This window comes from Chelonoidis abingdonii, chromosome 2 (genome assembly GCF_003597395.2).
Source record: "Chelonoidis abingdonii isolate Lonesome George chromosome 2, CheloAbing_2.0, whole genome shotgun sequence".
Taxonomy (NCBI): Eukaryota; Metazoa; Chordata; order Testudines; family Testudinidae; genus Chelonoidis; species Chelonoidis abingdonii.
Window position 1 is genome coordinate 248,574,282 of NC_133770.1, and position 13,723 is coordinate 248,588,004.

Consider the following 13,723-nt stretch of genomic DNA (forward strand, 5'->3'; position numbering starts at 1 on the left):
AGCCACTGATGCAGGAAACCGGCCAAAATATACAATGCAATTGTGATATTAGGAAACACCCCAGAGAGTCCAAGTTCGAGTATTTCTTGAAGCAATTCCTTTGGCTTGCAATCCAATTTAAAGTTCATGGAATATATTTGTTTGAGGAAGATGACCTTGTCACTGAGATCTTTTGAGATTTCTTTGTTGTACTGTTGCTGAAATTATTCAGCTGCAGAAAGTAGATCTTCATTACTCAGTCTGTTGAACTGCCAAAGAAACCCAAAAAGGGTACAAATTACTCGCAGTGACTCAAATTGACATGTAAGACTTGATTGAATAGAGTCAATGATGACAAGGAAGACACTGACCCTATAAAGCTGCTCGACATTGGATTCAATAGGTAAATTGCGATTGGTGGGGAACTCAGATGAAATGCCAATATTCTGTGCTACTAATTTGGACTCAAGTCAAGATCACATCCCATTGTTCACAAATCTGTTGAATGTCATTGATACGACTTTCAGTGTTATCCCTCTCAACATCAAGTGTAGCATTGTGTGCTTCAATTACCAGATTAGTTTGGTGAATCATTGTAAGTAGCTTCATCCACAAAGATGACATCAGAGTGCATTCAAATTTGGACATGTGCTTCTGAATCTGAAGACTGCTTTTGGGCAGCATTGCTCTTGTCAATAATTCCAATGTCAGTCACAGTCAAACCTGTAGTACTCATGAATTTCTCTTCCTACATAAGATCTACATCTTCCTGTTACTATTGAGTTTCTTGATCGTACACAGGATCTTCTGTTGCATCGGTTACTGTTGGCACATATCCTTCTTGACTACTGTCCTCCTCTTGTAATGGCACTGAAATATCACCAGTTGCAGTTGCTGAGTTTTCATGATCTGCAGCATTGTTTGTTGGGTAAGATGTGTTTTCCTGTGGTTTGAGAAATGAAGTTATTGGCTTTGAGCTTTTATCTACTGCTCCACTCAGTTGTTTTTGCTGCCTCTTGCTTGCACCACTTTCAAATCTCCTCTTCATAGTGATCTATCTGATCTATTTACACCTGAAATATTCTAAAGTAAATATGTAGCCTATCCACACTTGAAATATTCTGCTGTAAATAAGTAGGTTATCTACACTTGAAATCTTCTAATGTAAACATGTACACAAATGCTGAATGGTACACTGAAAAGACTTAAAACGAAGGAATATTAATTAAAAACACTGAATGAAAGAGTCAAGCAGGTTATTATCCTTATCATTGAATCAAAACTCAAGCATGCAAGGTATAATATAACAAGCTGAGCTGAAGACAAAGGGATGACATATATATAGTAAAGAGACACAGTTCAGAAAGAGGGATAATGTCCAAAAATTTCAAACGTGTGTCCTCACGAAACTCACTGTATAAGATTGTCCTCAGAAATTTTCACCTTGAATCTAGGCTTATAGACTACGAAAGCCCATGATGATGGCCAAGCTAGGGCTCAACCAAGCAACCAGTCACCTCCTTTAGCTACCATATGAAGATAATAATGAGGATTTCTCACACATAAATAATTCCTTAGTCAACTAGATGTAAAACTATAAAGACACTAAAATGTAACAATTCTCTACCTTTCAACACGCATTTGATCCAGCACCAGAGACTAGTAGTGGTCTGTCGATATAATCAGCAGATCTGAGAGGACAGGTTCATCATGGTCTACTCTTGTACCATCAGAATTGATATATTTTTATTAATATTTATGAACATTTTAAACTCTTTAATATGACAAAATCTTTATTAACAAAAGTTAACAAAAAATTTATGAATTTTACCAAATCACATCTCTTATTTGCTTAAATTTGCAGCTCTAAACTTGAGGTCCAGGCCATGGTCCTCCTGCCCTCCCCCGCGCCCCCCCCAATTGGCTCTGCATACAATTTCACAACCCAGATGTGGCCACCAGGCCAAAACATCTACTCACTCCTGTTCTAGCTGGTGACCCCAGACATCCTCCAGCACCCACCATCCCAAGCATCCCCAGCATCTATCCAGTACTTCCAGTCACTCTGCAGAACACTTCTTCACCTACCCCAACCCAAGTAGCCACCCACGCACTTGCTACTAGCCCCAGCCTCATAGCTGCCAAGTTCTCTGCAGCTTCATATCCTATCCCTGCCACTGCTTTGAGGAAGGGTAGATTAACCATAAAATGAAGTTTATGGTCATATGCAAATTATTTGCAACTATACAAATTAGTTCATTAAATAAAGTACATAAAATATCACACATAGAGTTATGCAAAACTTAGCAGCTATGGTAACAAATGTCAGTCTGAGTTTGCAGAGAGCCTGAAACAATAGTTTCAAGAGAACTGCCCCATTCATTCAACTCTGAAATCTGCTTCCTCCTCAAGGAAGGATAGGGCCATGGTGTAGGAGTGGGGCCATAGTGTAGGAGTGGGGCTATGGGGGGTGTGCCTTGGGTCACCTGGATTGCCTTAATTCAGCCTTGCTGAACTTGGTTTTCCACAAATTCTCTCCATAAATTACTGCTCTTTGAGGCTGCCTTCACCACCACTTTCAAGACATTTTGGGTAAGTAAGAAAGCAACAGGGGCTGGAGGAAGGACCATACAAAGTACCTTGCAGATCAAGGACTGACTCAGCATGGAAGTCATCAACAGGGAAATGAGGAACTTTATTTAGGACTTCAGCAGGGGAAACCATCAGACACACAAATATTAATTATGATTGTCTGGACCTCTTTCAGCCGTCCATTCCAGTGCTCGTGAGGGCTTGTTTATTCTGGCCTTGCTCTCATGGACTGAATTAGTTTGTGAGTGGTTTGGAGTGTTGGATGCTAGCTCAGCAATTTGCTAGTGACATCTAGTGATGAATAATTCTTGCATGATTTTTTGAATAAACATCCAGAAACATAAGTCACAAGTGGGTAGACTTCATTGCCTGCCAATCCTGCTGCAGGAGACAGGAGGAGTAATTCCTCCCAAGGATTCTGAAAAGCTGACTACTGAAAGCTGATGCGGGGGGTGAGAGGGGTCTGAGAAAGGGGAAGGCAGCTTGCTTGGAAGAGTGAGTTTACCCTTTGTCATACAGAATGGTTAACCTGCAGTGCCCAGTTTGCTTCTGCCCCATCTGTTGTTGGGGAGGAGAAGTTTAGGGCAAGCTTCCATCCCCAAGAATTAGCTTGCCAGGTATATGTGTCCATGATCATTAATAGTTAGTTGTTCTTTTATTAATAAAGTTGCAGCGAATTTAAGCAAATTTTCCTAAATCTGTGTGTGTTCTTTTCCATGGAAAATTGAGACTGCCTCTCCAGCCCTCAGACTTGTGTGACTGGCAGGGGTTTGCAGCACTGATGTCATGGCTTTCCAGCCTCTTGATTAGTGGTTGCCCTCTGAATGCCTGTCTCTCAACTGACTGGCCATTCTCCATGACCATAAGGGCCAGGGGACAATGGCTGGGAACAAAGCTCTGCCTAACGAAAGTTACAGGCAGTGGTGTAGCCCCAGTCCTGGCTCCACAACATCTTTTTTTAAAAAACATAAAAAGTATTAGTTTCTCTAATTATCAAGCCAAATATGGTACATTTTTACACACATCCTCCATATCCACTTAACTGCAGCTAAACCACTTCTATATATCTATGCTACAGATGATTGAAACCTCTTCACCATGGCTGTGTTATGGGACCAAAAGGAAGAATACCTAAATGTAGAGATGAATCCTATACTCAGAAAATTCTCCTCAGACAACTCTTTCAATGAACTGAGACAGAGAGACAGAGTCTGGAGGATCAAGTATTATGCAATTTTACTGCAAAAATGTTTTCATTTACTAAAGGGTCATCTTTAAATCATTTCACCATGTCAAATGTTCACACTTTATTCATAGAATGTTTTTGCATGGAAAAATAAAATGCTTTGAGACACAGGGCTTGATTATTATTAATGATCTGTATTTCAGCAGAACCTAGAGGCCCCAGGGAGACAGGATCCTCATTGTACTAAGCACTGTACAAACACACAGTAGAGACAGTCCTTCTGCTAACGAGCTTACAGGCTATGTCTGCATTTGAGTGGGGAGGTACAATTCCCAGCTCGTGTAGACATACTCCCTAGCTATGTGACAGCTAGGGTGCTACAAGTAGCAGTGTAGCCAGGGCAGGGACTTGTGCATGTTCTCAGGAACTCCAGATGGGTATGTACTTGAGTAGCTAGCCCAAGCCACCACCCATGCTACTACACTGCAATTTTCAGCATGCTAATTCGACCAGAGCGAGGAGCTGTACATCTACACAAGCTGGAAATCATGCCTCTCCGCTCGAGTATAGACATACCCAGTTTTAAGAGAAAAAGACAGACGGGGGGATCTGAGGCACAGAGAGATTCAGTGATTGTCCAAAGTCACAGAGGAAATCTGTGGTAGAAGGGGAAACTGAACTCAGATTTTCTGAGTCCCAGTCCAATGTCTTAACTAGAGGACCATCCTTCTTCCCTTAGCGATGCTACCCTGCCATAACTACTTTTCACTAGAATTACTCCAAATTTGCATTGGTGTAAGTGAGAACTGAATTAGGCCCTTCCTGCAAAAATATGAACGCATGTATGTTAACGATACAATAAAAATATGAGACTGCATTCAGTGAATAGATCCCCCCCAAGTATAAAGGCTTACAGCTGGAGGTGATTTTCCTTAAGATCAAATGCTGATTATTTTATAGGCTTTTCTCAGTAATTTAATTTAACATTGTATGATTGGTTTCTGACAGTTGTGCTGGATTTACATCCAAGAGGAAATGAAAGGTTGAGGCAGATTTGTTCAGAATGGAGGCCCCAAGGGGTTTTACAGGAGGCTATTTGCTGCAAGGCTAGAATTTTTTTGTTGTAAATAAATAGGGTGTTTTGAATATTCCTATCTGACTATGCAGGGGCAGCCATCGGGCCCCTTGCAATTTCAGGCTTTAAGTAATTAAACCCAACAAAATTTAGGACATTACGTGTTAATCCTATGAATGCTTCTCATGCAAAAGTGGGTAAGAGTGCAACAAAAACCTGAACAGTTGGGAACACAAGGGATGAAGCCAGTTGTGATGCTGTATGGAATCTGGGGGACACTTGAGGATATGATAAATATTAATATTGTAAAATTGCAACAAGTTGTGCTAGATATGCCATGTAAGATATCTGCAAAAATGTTATAATTTGCCAAATATGATAATCTCATTTATGTGTTTGCATTTTCTTTGTATATTATGGGTTATAGATATGTATGTAGGTCTGAATTACAAAACTTGTGCTATGCTTCTGGGTGACACCCCCAGACAGTTTGCCATCAGCACTGCATAACCTGCTTGATGGCCTATTAAGGACCATCAGCCATGCAACTGACCCATTGAGAGAAGGCAGACACACCTTATGACTCAGCACGGCATGCAGGGGCATGCCTAGGGACAGAAAAAGTTTCCAAGCCAAGTGCTGGGCAGCTTGTGTTTGAAACAAAGGATACACAGGCCGCATGGCAAAAGACTATAAAAGGCAGCTGCAGCTTCTCCATTTTTTCTTCATTCCTGCTTCTTACCTCTGGAGTAACTAGGAACCTGATATATGGATGTTGAAGTCGTATGTATGTGAATGCTTTACCATTTAATATCTCTCTTCTTGTTCTTTCTTTTTTCTTTACAATACATCTTTAGTTTTAGACAGGACTGGCAGGCAGCATGGTATTTTGGGTAAGATCCAAACCTATACTGACCTGGGGATGTGGCCGACCCTTTGGGATCAGAAGAGCATTTTGTGTATATAAGCTGAGTTTTTTAAATAACTTCTGACTGTGCTGTACCTATGCGCTGATTGGGAGCCAGAGAACTGGAATGCAATAAAGGGGGCTGTGTGATTTGTTTTTTGCTTCTTGATAACCAGTGTGGGGGATCAGAAGCACAGTTTGTGATTGGTTGAGAAGATTAACTTCAGTGTTACTCCCAGTCTTGGGAGTATCTGCTCTCCCTTTTGCAACCTGCCCTGACCTTGGCATTTCCAGTGAGGGCTGCCCAGGCACCACAGGCCATGCTAGTGTCCTACTATTCCATTCTGGAAAGAGTCAGAGGTGCTGAGTCACACAGATTTGCATTTTACAGTGTCCTATGGCATGCAAAGCACTGATGTCAGGAGGAGGGAAGCACAGAAATGAAATCAGAAAGCTAGGAGTGAAGCCCGATTGAAGAATGACAAGGAGAAATAGACATTCAGCCTGCAAAGCTGAGACTGCACAGTGTGACAACTGGTCAACACACTGTAAATCTTGTATGGAGTCTCTCTCTTTTTTACAGAAAAAAATGTTTAATTAAAAAATGACCTTGTGGACTTCTTAAATGATGAAGTGTCTGTCTAATAAAATGTAGACATTGCTCAACTTCTATTCAGCTCTGGCCAAGGAGTTATTTGGCTAATCTACATATAAATCTTTAAATATGATACTGTGTAACTTAATGTATTTTTAAATTTCTGCTGTTAACAGCAATTTTCTTTGCTGAATGGGTGAATACGGAACCTAGCTGCGTGGGCAAATATTGAAACCCAGAACAGTGATAAAGTCATAGACTTAGTTCTGCAGAATTTCAGTTGTATCCTTAAATTCTATCATACCATTTTCTTCCTCATTTCACCAGTACAACAGGCCTGTTTTCTTGTCATACTTATTTTTGTCCAAGTCTTGCAGCATGCCAGGGGGAAAGGTGGATCTTTTTGATCAGTGGGTTCTGATTAAAAATTGATCAGGCCTCCATTCCTACAATATCTAATCGCATCTGAACATTTATATAGCGCTTCTGAACACAGTGTCTGAGGGCTAGATCCCCAAAGGTATTTTAGATGCCTAACTTCCATTGAAATCAATGGGAGTTAGGCAGCTAAATACTTCCATGGATCCTTGTCTGAGAGTGTAGTGTCTATGGTTTGTCGTTTGTAACATTTTCAGACTTTTGTTGGAGATGCTGCATTCACTGTGGCTTTGTTTGTGTTTAATACATTACACTTCTGTCTTTAGAACTTTCTACATTATAGCAGCTTGTTCACTCGATGCAGTGAATTTTTACACCATGTTCATGGTCTCTTGTCTTTTGGGAACTTGGCTTTACCCTTTTGGAGCTCAGCACTCCCGACCTGACTCCAGCAAAGCGTGGAAACAGGTGCTTAACTTTAATGTCATGCATGGGTTTTAGTGCGTGGTGGATCAGGGCCAGAGTGCTCTGGCACCTTGCAGGCTCAAGTCCAAGGGAAAGAGGTGTTAAGTAAGAATATGCCATATCGACTTTGTACCTGGTTTCTACTCAAACTGCCTTTTAATTACATGAAAGGGGATCGCCCTTTCCATGGCAATCCTGTAGGAGAGGTTTTGAGGGAACAAGCAGCCTTTTCAGTTATTCTAAATGAGGAGCTGAAGTTTGCCAAACCTGTGCCCATATCCTCCCATGAGCTGGGATGAGTTGGATGTTGCCCCCCTCCCATCCCCAAACCCACTGGTCTCCTGAAATCTGCTGTACACTACAGACCAGTGTGCGTAGGCCCAGCCCCCATGTCACTCTAGCTGTGCTTCCAGAGCTTCCAGGCCTTCTGCTACTCCTGAGAATGCCATGATCTGCACTGGCTGCCAAGTAGCTACTGGATGGAATCCAAAGAGTTGTTCTAACCTATTTTATACACACACAAAAATTAAACACCATTATTTAGGTTGCAAAGTCAAGCACTCAAAAGTTAGAAAATGTCAGATTTATGATTGCTCATGTAACCTTACTTCTGCCCACTTGCGCGTTCATCCTGTGCACTGAATGAGGCAGGGGGCCTGTGGAAAAATAGCATGTTATCACATAATTAAAGATTGTCTTATAATGCATATGCACAAGGAGGCTAAATTAAGGTGGAACAGGTGCTGCGAGTCTGGTATTTCCTATCTTTTGAGTGCTTGACTGCAATATAAATAACACTATTTAAATGTAGATTTTTGTATAGGTAATTTCCTAGGTTTTTCTTTTTTTAAGAAAAAGGTAAAAACAAATGTGACTTTCCTCTCCATTATGAATTATCTGCAGGATCTGAGAGCTGAACCTTTAGCATTGCAGCACAGACTGCATTTACTTGAGTTACAGGACTAACAATGCTAGCTGGTAACCGAAGAAAGCTGTTTTCCCAGAGCAGAAAATGGGTTGCCACATCCAGGTGCTGGGCTGGAGAAGTGCTGGAGGGGAAGCCCCGCCTGGCCTGGTGCTCTTAGGGAGCTCATGCCCCATGTGTTACTCCTGAGAAAGTGAAGGAACTTCACTGGTGCCATGTGCTAGGTCCAGAGGTAACTGGGGGAACTTTTTTTTTCTCCCTGCTTGGGAGCAGTGGGAGCTTCAGCCCCTCGTGTTGCTTTCAAGGGTGGAGTCAGGGATAGTGGGCCATGTTGTGGATCTAGGGGTTCATGGCGGGGCGAGGGTGTGTGTGTGGAAAGAGCCTGACCTGCCTCCACCTTCTGCTGCTCTGGCAGCTCCCTGGTGTTCCCTGTGTAATGTGTGCTGCCAAAATATGTCTGAGCAACCCACGTGAGAGAAGGGAAATGGCGACTTATAATGCTTTATATCTCCGTCAAATCTACATGGAATTTCATGAGACGGAGAAAAGACACTTCTGTAACCTGACAGGATTTGCCCTGCTGCCAACAAGGGAGATGTGAGAGCTTCCCAGACTAAAGGCAGAAAGGCTCCTTTGTAGAGGAAAGGCTTAGGCAACCTAAATATAAAAATAGATATTTGGGAGCCTATTGGTTTGTTACAGTATGTTGCCTCTTTTTCCCCCTGGAAAACAGGATCACAATCTTAAATCATACACTCAAAACATGCCTCTTGACTGTCCCAAGGATTTCAGTCATACACTGCTGTCCACATCTAGACCAGAAACAGTGAAATGTCTGCAACGGAGCTAAAAAAATGTGCACTCCCATCCCCCCTCCTGATCTCTGAAATAATTTCTTCCATTATTTGAGACAAGCTTGACTCCTTCTTGTCCAGAAACATCGGACCAGCATAGAAAAAAGATGTGTTTCTGGCCATCGGACAGCCTGTTGGCTTCAACATTTTAAGGTTTGGTACATTCTTGCTTTAACCAGTTTAATAATTAAATATCTCTATGACGCAAACGAGAGACAACTATCTTATCCATGTTAATTCTTATACCATACCCGTAGCCATAATATCTGAGCATCGAGGTCTGGTCAGAGACCTAGAGAGGCAGCATAATCCAGGGAACTATGGAGAAATAGTAGTGACACCATTGGTATGACAGGGTTCTGTTTTGGCTCTCAAAGTAGAGATTCAACCTCTTTAGTTTGAATGAATAAATTTAGTATATCTGCCCCAAATTTAAAGGGCATGTTTTGTTGTAAAGACTGACATTTCTGAGGATATAGTTTAATATATCCTTAGAATATTCATAAATATTTTTTCAGGTTATAATTAAGTAAAATTGAGCCCTTTAAGAAAGTTTACATTTTGTGTGTCATGACTTTTTTGACTCTATTAGATTAAAAAATTATGGCCTGTAGAAAGAGACTAGGTAGGTGAGCTAATATCTGATATTAGACCAACTTCTTGTGGAAGGGAGACGCTTTCAAGCTTCTTTCACAGAGCTCTTCTTCAGGTCTGGAGAAGGTTAACTAGCATGTCCAAGCTGACAAAATGATACATATTGTTAAGCATAAGGTGTTCACACATGTATGTTGTGTCTCTTATACAACAACCAGCTCTGCAGAAAGTCAGAAATGTGTATACAATGAGATTTAGTCTGTTGAGTAGCTAGTTTTTTAATTAATTTAAAAGAAAAAAATTGGCATTTTGTGCCACATTTGAAAACTTTGACATGTCAGGTAAGCAATATATATATGTGTTTAACAATGGCTGCCTCTGTAGCATTCAGAAGAATTTCTGAACATTTTTGGACAGCAAAATAACACTGTCTTTTGACATATGTCCCCTCTATCCAAAATTGAGACTACCATGGATGAGAAGGAAGAGTTTATCCAGTCCAGCAGCATTTGGAGGAGAATCTTCAGCAAATCAACTTTCATGTAGAATTGATTCTTTCTGAAAGTGCTTCTCTATGTATAGTATCTGAACACCTCATCATATTTAATGTATTTAGTCTCACAACTGCCCTGTGAGATAGGGAGGTACTATTATCCCCATTTTACAGACAGGAGACTGAGGCACAGAAAGGCAAAGTGACTTGCCCGAGGTCACATAGTCAGTGGACGAGCAGAGGATTGAATTCAGGTTTTTTAAGTCCTAAAATAGTGACCTTCCCACTGGAACCAACCTGCCTCAGTCAGCTTGTTTCTTCTCCAAAATTCAATCCCACCATGGTACAGCAGGAGGCTTTGTCCTTGTGGGGAGTTTGAGGCAGAGGTTGCTGGAAGGCTGACACCTTTTTGGATAAAGGTGAGTATGCAATGCTATGTATGCGATGCATAGTTTGGATTCTAGCAGTGAGGTGTATCTCTCTGGCAGCTGGAGCTGTGAGTAAGTAAAATTCTATGGTTTGTTTTTCATTTCCTTGCTCTTCATGTTTTGTGTTTGATATCATATGGGCGTGCAGCAGCCTTATCTGATACATAGCATAGTGCTTTTAGTGTTTAAAGAGAGCATCAGACTGGAAATCAGGAGAGGAGAGGCGGGGTTCTATTCCCAGCTCTGTCATTGACTTGCTGTATTGCCTCTGTCAAGCTGTTTACATGCTCTGTTCCCCAGTTTCTTTATCTGTAACATGGGAATAATCATTCTTGCCTTCCTTTGTAAAACATTTAGAGTTTCTAATGACAAATACAAAGTGTGTATGTATAATCCCCTATTCCCTGAATCTAGATGCAGATTTATTAAGCTGTTTAAAAGGGAGTAGCTCATTCCAAGATCTGTAAATTCCAAAAGTGTCATGGGCTTCATTCTGCTGTCAGGTCGGCTGGTGTAAATCAGGAACAACACCACTCAAGTCAAGGGACTTACAGCAACTGTAAAACTACTCAGAGGGAGTGCGGAATCAGGCCATTGCAGCATTGCCTGATTGTGTTCCTGAGAGAGGCAGTGTCCCAGACACATTATAGTGGAAGCTGAAAATTTTCTGTTAATCCCTAACACCACTGTAATCCACTGTGACCAAAATATCTCTATTTCAACTATCTTCACTCCTTCAGGAATCCCCCCCAGACCTGACACTTCTTAATCCAATCTTGTTTTCCGGGTCACCAGTTTGTTTTTTCAGCTCTTTATATCCTTGGCTAGAATAACAGTGAAGTCATCAATCATTACCTTCAGGTCTTCATTTTCTCTTCTCAGTCCCTTGCAGTTTGGCAGCATAAAGTTTTAAAGTTCTTATCCAGAGTAGGCTGAATTGTATCAAATCTCTTGTCCATACAGTATCTGCTCCTCAGAACCTTTATTGAATAGCATGGAATTTGCCATAGGGGTTGTTGGTGACTGTGATAGACTATTCACACCCTCTGTAGGGGTCTTTCCCATCCACGTAGCCCTTCTGTGTTGATTCAAAATACAGTTTTGCTGCACATTTATCCCTTCCATGAGTGGGAGAGAGTGTGACCTTTAGAGTCTGATCCTGGGCCTAATGAAGTCAATGATCAGGCTCTCAGGCCTGGTCTACACTAAGAGTTTAGGTCGAATTTAGCAGCGTTAAATCGAATTAACCCTGCACCCGTCCACACAACGGAGCTATTTACTTTGACATAAAGGGCTCTTAAAATCGATTTCTGTACTCCTCCCCGATGAGGGGATTAGTGCTGAAATCGACATTGCCAGTTTGAGTTAGGGTTAGTGTGGATACAATTCAATGGTATTGGCCTCTGGGAGCTATCCCCCAGTGCACCATTGTGACCGCTCTGGACAGCAATCTGGAATCGGATGCACTGGCCAGGTAGACAGGAAAAGCGCCGCAAACTTTTAAATTTTATTTCCTGTTTGCCCAGCATGGAGAGCTGATCAGCACAGGTAACCATGCAGTCTGAGAATCGAAAAAGAGCTCCAGCATGGACTGTACAGGAGGTACTAGATCTGATCGCTGTATGAGAAGACGATTCCATGCTAGCAGAACTACATTCCAAAAGATGAAATCTCTAAGGGCATGATGGAGAGAGGCCACAATAGCGACTCAGTATAGTGCCACATGAAAGTTAAGGAGCTCAGACAAGCCTACCAGAAAACCAAAGAAGCAAACGGAAGAGCCGGGGCAGAGCGGCAGACATGCCGCTTCTACACTGAGCCTAAGGCAATTCTAGAGGGGGCCACCACCACTACCCCACCTCTGACCATGGATTCCGAGGAGGGGGTACTCTCAGCCATGCCTGAGGATTTTGCAGACGGGGAAGATGAGGAGGAGGAGGAGGAGGACGAGCTTGTGGAGAGCACACAACACTCCATTCTCTCCAACAGTCAGGATCTTTTTCTCACCCTGACTGAAATACCTTCCCAACCCTCGCAAGGCGGTATCCTGGACCATGAAGCCAAAGAAGGGACCTCTGGTGAGTGTATCTTTGTAAATACAAAATATGGTTTAAAAGCAAGTGTTTTTAATGATTAATTTTCCTTGAGGACTTGGGATGTATTCGCGGCCAGTACAGCTACTGGAAAAGTCTGTTAATGTGTCTGGGGATGGAGCGGAAATCCTCCAGGGACATCTCCATGAAGCTCTCCTAGAGGTACTCTAAAAGCCTTTGCAGAAGGTTCCTGGGGAAAGCAGCCTTATTCTGTCCTCCGTGGTAGGACACTTGACCACGCCATGCTAGTAGCAAGTAATCTGGTATCATTGCATGACAAAGCCTGGCAGCGTATGGTCCTGGTGTTTGCTGGCATTCAAGCAACATCTTTATATCTCTGTGTTATCCTCAGAAGAGTGATATCGTTTATACTAACCTGGTTGAAATACGGAAATTTAATTAAGGGGACATTCATAGGTGACCGTTCCTACTGGGCTGTTTGCCTGTGGCTAAAAAGAAATCCTCCCCGCAGTTAGCCAAGCGGTGGGCAGGAGGGACATTGGTGCTGAGCTGTTCACATTTGGCTAGCAGGGATCTTCCCTGATACTAGCCAAGCGGTGGGGGGAAGGTTCAAGCGGTCATCCCAGAGAAAAGGATTGGGGCGGGAGTTAGTTTGGTTTCTGCTGCTGCACATTAACACAAAAACCGCAGCACTCAACAGCCTTTGCTCGGTACGGGAAAGGAGGGTGCTGCTTTTATGAAGGTTGCAGAAGCCAAAAGACAATGGCTTACCATGGCCGCATGCAAGCCGAAGTCTGTTGCCTGGACCTGCGCCTGTGATCTCTAACACCAAAGCCGCAGGCACTCAATATTAAGATGAAAAATGCGACCTTGTACCGAAATCACATGTGCTATGTAATATGAATGGTGCTGTTCACCATGAAAAAGTATACAATTGTTCTGTAAAATGTATCTTTTTAAGTACTTCTCTCCCTTTTTTCCCTCCTGCAGCTGCAAATTTTTCAAGCCTACCTCCTCCATCCCGAAGGCTATTTCAGATAAGGTGGCAAAAAAAAACACATGCACAATGAAATGTTCTCTGAGATCATGCAGTTGGCCTGAAATGAAAGAGCTCATCTGAATGAGTGGAAGGACACAGTATCACAGCACAGGAAAGCGGCCAATGAATGCAAGGACAGGAGGGACAAACGCGAGGACA